Source organism: Anastrepha ludens, chromosome 4, assembly GCF_028408465.1.
Source record: "Anastrepha ludens isolate Willacy chromosome 4, idAnaLude1.1, whole genome shotgun sequence".
NCBI classification, from domain to species: Eukaryota; Metazoa; Arthropoda; class Insecta; order Diptera; family Tephritidae; genus Anastrepha; species Anastrepha ludens.
Genome location: NC_071500.1, coordinates 17,402,460 through 17,408,459, shown reverse-complemented (window position 1 = coordinate 17,408,459; position 6,000 = coordinate 17,402,460).

Genomic DNA, 6,000 nt, shown 5'->3' with positions numbered 1-6,000 from the left:
GTAGAATCTTTCTCTCAAACACTCCAAGTGACGCCTCGTCGGATATTGCCATCGTCCAAACTTCTGCGCCATACAACAGCACGGGCATAATGAGAGATTTATAAAGTTTTAGTTTTGGAGGATAGCTCCATATGTAGAACTCAAGGCAAGTGGGAAAAATCCATAATCGCCATTCACTTGGTAATAGCGTGGACGATTCCTCTGCATATGGCCGAAGCAGCTTACAACTTCCGAGCTTCGCCCATGTATCCTCTGGGAAGCTTTTCAACATCCGTTTGAGTGCGAGCTAATATGAGAAGGCGAAGAAACCCAGGTTATCTGGTTCTGTGATTCGCTATGTAAAAATAATCCTTAATGAAAACTAAAAACGAAAACAAAGCCTCGTATGAGAACTGTCTACTCACATTCGATACAATTGACACAAAAAGGACTTGAAGTGGTGCCGAGTCTCACACCATACATACTGCGCAAACAGTGTCCTTTAAGGCCACCTACTAAATTCGAGAGCTGAGACTTTGTTCTCCTTAGAAGATCCCTCCGATCCACACGTGGCCAACAGGTTTTCACAACTTTATAAGTTTGTGTACCTGACCAGCGCTCGCTGAGTTGACGTGAAACCTACACTTCCAGAAGTAGACCACAGGTAGTTTTTAAGGTAGTTTAAGAAATATCAATCCTCTCATTTCGCGGTGAAACTACCTCGCAGGTCTCCTGTCTAGCCATTTCATCAATACTGAGTCTGAGCTCCAGTAGACTCAAGGCCAAATGGGTGTTTGGTTTTTATATTGAACACAAAACAAGAATAAGCTTAATAAAGTTTTTACCAGTTAATGAACGACTCTGTTATATGAGGTTGAAGGGCAAATTCCTATTCCTAAAATCATCCATAATAAGTATATGCCCCCACCGAAGACAGTGAAGACAACATAGAGAAGGAATTTTATGACACACTAGAGCAACTACCAAGTAGAATAAGCAAGGATGATCTAATGATCCTAATAGCAGGTGACTACAATGCAAAAGTTGGAAAACAGCAAAACATTAACAAAGGTGTTGAAGGAAAATTCTCTCTCCATGAAATACAAAACGGCAACGATGTACGACTGTGCAGCTTTGCAGCGTCGAATAACAGCATTTGACCATAAGCGAATATACCGACAAATATGGAAAATCCCCGGCCAATGAAGAGCAAACCAAATTTACCATATTTAAGTGGACAAGAGACACGCCACTTCGCTTATAGATGTAAGATCACAAAGGGGAGCATGCTCTGACTCTGATAGTGGTCATAGACACAAGCAATACCAAAATGCATAAGTGGAATAATTGAATTGATAAGCAAATAATTGAAAATAAAGAAACTCGAATTAGATTCAAAAGTGCAATATATAATAGGCTCACAGGACGCATGGTGCAACAGAAGTCGAACAAGTCTAGCACACGATAAGAGATAGTATTAAATGAGCTGCAAAACAAAATATAGGCGACAAACAAACAGAGCAAAAAGAGTGGTATTACTACGAAGGTAGAATTGCTAATGAACGGAAGAAAGAGGCAAGAAAGAAATGTATAGAAAGAGGCACTAGACAAAACTTACTTGAGTACCAAGAAAAAAGAAAGAAGCGAAACATTTTATTAAGAGAACGAAAAAAGACTTCTTGAGAAGATTAATAGAGCAAACCGAAATTGATTTTAAAAATAAAAATATAAGAAAAATGTATCAAGCCATAAAACAACAATCTAAATCCTGTTACCCACGCACGAATGTTGTCAAAAAAAAAAAGTGGAGAAACACTTAGTGATCAACTGCAAATTATTCATCTTTGGAAGGAAAATTTCAATAAAACTCTCACCGCCAAGTACTTATAATAAAATAAGTTCCACAGTTGTTTTATTCAAAACTTTTCCAATCAATCCTATTAGAGTGGCAGGTAAAAACTTGTCGGGAGCGCATTCACTATGGTACAAGAATAAGAACCAAGATAAGAAGGAGAAACACTAGTCTTGCAGCCCGCTGAGGTGAATGTAAGCAGCCTCAATTTTGAGGAAATAAAAGCCGCCATAAACAAACAGAAAATTATAAAAGTAGTAGCGATGATAGAGTACCAGCAGAATTACTAAAATATGGTGGAATACTCTGTGGGCAAAAAGTACGGTGGATTTATTTGTCAAACTTCACGGGATTAAAATTTCGCTCTAGTTATTTTTTTCATGAGTTGGCAGCACTGTTTATAACACCTAGGCCAATTTTCATGTGAATGTGATTATCAGTAATATATTTACGCTTGTGTTTACCAAACGACCAAGAGTGCATTTTTCGATTTTTACAATGTCTGATTTGATTGAGCAGAGAAGTGCCATCAAATTTTGTTTGCGGAATGAAATTTCGGCTGCGGAAACGTTTAGCATGTTGCAGAAGGCATTTGGTGATTCTACCATGTCGCAGAAAAATGTTTATAAGTGGTACAAAGACTTCAAGAAGGGTCGAGAACGTGTTGATGACTTGGAGCGCTCCGGACGACCATCGACGTCAACAGATGACCAACACGTCAATAAAGTGAAGGAGTTAGTGCTCAAAAATCGTCGGTTGACTGTTAAAGACCTTACTGATATAATTGGAATATCAGAAGGATCTGTGAAAACCATTTTGAAAGACCATTTGGGCCTACGAAAAGTTAAATCTCGTTTGGTACCGAAAACTCTCAATTTCTTGGAAAAAAGTCGTCGCGTTGATGTGTGTGAAACAATGCTTTCAGACTGTCAGGACAAGCTCAAATGCATCATTACGGGAGATGAGACTTGGATTTATGCTTACGACCCTGAAACAACCGACCAATCAAGCGAATATCGTGCTAAAGGCGAGGCCAGACCGAAAAGAGCACGTCAAAGTCGTTCAAAAATAGAGGTCATGATGACAGTTTTATTCGATTTTCGTGGTGTGGTGCACTATGAATTCCTTCCACCTGGCCAAACTGTTAATAAAGAATATTATTTGAGCGTTATGCGTCGTTTACGTGAAGCAATTCGACTAAAAAGACCAGAATTATGGGCCAACAACTCTTGGTTTTTGCATCACATTAATGCATCGTCTCACACTGCACTCGTTCTTCGTGACCATTTTGCCAAAAATTCCACGCATATCGTTCAGCAACCACCGTATTCGCCTGATTTGGCTCCGTGTGACTTCTGGCTATTCCCAAAACTCAAGAGACCACTCCGGGGAACGCGCTTCGAGTCGATTGAGGAGATAAAAGCTGAATCGAAGAAGGTGCTGATGGCTATACCGCTAATGGACTATTTGGCATGTTTCGGGGATTGGCAAAATCGCTGGCATAAGTGTATTTCTTCGAGAGGGGACTATTTTGAAGGGGATGAAATTGATTTACCAGAATAAATAAAGATTTTTCATTTTACAACCAAAAACCAAATTCACCTTACTTTTTGCCCACAGTAGTAGATTTGGCCAAACATCAGCACAACCTAAAAATAAAAATATGGGAAACCAAAACCTTACCTACAGGATGGTTGACAAGCATTATTTGTTATTGATACATAAAAAAGGCGATAAAGTAAACTGTCGAAATTACAAAGGCATATCGCTACAGAACTCAGGGTGCAAGGCCTTCACAAATGTATTATAACAGGTGGTGCTAAAGTAATCCTCCTATCAGAAAATGCTATAAATTTTGCGATTGGCCCCTAATGTCAGTTCTGTTTTGATAATTCTGTAGTAAACACATGCGAAATACACGTTAATAAACAATGTTACGCTACACTGCTCCAGAACGGGGAATATTGCTGATTATTTATTTGACCAATATTCGGTCGGTGTCTTTGGCACAACGTGAATTTCGTCGCAGATTTCCTCGCCGTCCAATGCCTACTGGTGAAACACTGCGATGTTTAGCCGAAGAGACTGGCACAACACGAGAGGCTACCAGACGTGGCAGTCCCCGGAGTAGCCATTCTGCAGAGAATATTGCTGCTGTAGCCGGAGATGTCATGGAAGCGCCGTCGACATCGACCAGACGAAGTGCCACGCAAATGGATATCAGTCGACGGTCTTTTCAGCGAATTTTGGTACAAGATTTAAAGATATTTCCGTACAAAGTCCAGACGGTGCATCAGCTGTTAGCTGCTGACCTCCAATCGCGTCTAACATCCGCTCAAGCCATCCTTAATCACCATCAAGAGGAAGATTATTTTTCATCCAAAAAAAATGGTGAGGCCCATTCCATCTTAGCGGGTACGTAAATAAGCAAAATTTACTCTTCTGGGGCACTGAAAATCCGCGTGTAATCCACGAAGAGCCATTACACCCGCTCAAAGTCACTGTATGGTGTGATGTTTTCGCTGGAGGAGTTATCGGACCCTTTTTATTCGAAGAAGTCGCAGGCCAAACGGTTACTGTGAATGGTGAGCGCTACAGAGCAATGATCAACGAGTTCTTTTTGCCGCAACTTGATGAATTGGGATTGGAAAATATGTGGTTCCAACAGGACGGTGCAACGGCACACACTGCACGTGCCACAACCGATATGCTGAAGGATGCATTTCCCGGGCGCCTAATCTCCCGTTTTGGCGATTTGCACTGGCCAGCAAGATCGCCTGATTTGACCGCTCCAGACTTCTTTTTGTGGGGCTTTTTGAAGTCGCGGTTTATGTCAGCAAGCCTCAGACTCTTGCAGCTCTTAAAGACAACATCCGTCAAGAATGTGAGGACCTATCGCCGGAAGTTTTGGCCAAAGTGATAGAAAATGCCATAAAAAGGGCTCAAATGGCAATCAACTGTGGCGGCGGCCATTTACAAGACATCATATTCTCGAATTGATGTAAAAAAAATTAAAAGACCAAATAAAAACAATCCACAATAAGAATCAAAGTTTTTAATTTTTTTTTTAAATAACAGCCAAAAAACATCGTAAGGTTACTTTTGCGCCACCTTGTATTTAAGGTTGATGAAGAAATTCTAGAAGATTACCAAGCAGGCTTTAGAGCCAACTGGTCGACGATCGACCAAAGCTTCATAGTCATGCAAGCCTATTTATTCTCTTTGCGAATTCAATTTTCTATTACAGTTATGTAATTTCAGCAAAAATTTCCTTCCATTTCGAATTACTTAGATCACACAAACCTGATCCATTGCTCAAGGAAAATAATTTATAAAAAGTTCAACAACGACTTATTGTTTACTGGGTTGATAAGCACAACTTAAAAAGTATAAGAAATTATTTCAAAGATGTAGTTAGATTCTTTTCGGCATCGATGGCAATACCATTTGGTGTCAATGCAACACACATCCCTCATGGAGGAACGGAAAATTCAACCGTTCTCGAAATAAAAACCCAATAAAAAAATATTTTAGGAGTGAGGGAAAATTTCATACATTCACACACGCAATATTACACAGCTTTTTTTTTAAGTTCAAAATATAAATCCACAATTCCAGCGAAGCCATACATATGGTTGTATACGCGTAGCAGCTGTTGTGGCAGAAAAGAGATGTGGGTGAAGGAATTAGTTGCAGAATGGATCACCAGTGGCATGAACAGTTGTTAGGTGGCAGTCGGACGTGCACGATACAAAATGACGGTGCCATTTATATAGCAGCCAGGCAGGCAGGCAGGCAGCATATGGCCAGGGATAGTTCATTGTTTTAACGGGTGTTTGTAGATAAGAGTCGTTAGTGAGCAAGCGCTGTGCAACGTGCGACTGGCTAGTGGCGAGTGGCGGGTGACGCCGGTTTGACAGGGTCATTGTTCAACATTTTAGTGCAATATTTTATCGGAAATGGTTGCTTCGTTGTTGTCTATGTAAAATCTCCAGTTTATTTTTGTTTTTAGTTTCTCGCACCAACTATTCGTTCGTCCAAGCACACAAAAAATATACAAAATACAGTTCCAGGTGTGTATATCTTTATTTTGACAACACTTTTGTTTCATTGATGCATTTATTAATTTCTTTTATTTTGCGGAAGTGGCGCATAGAATATTTTTTTGC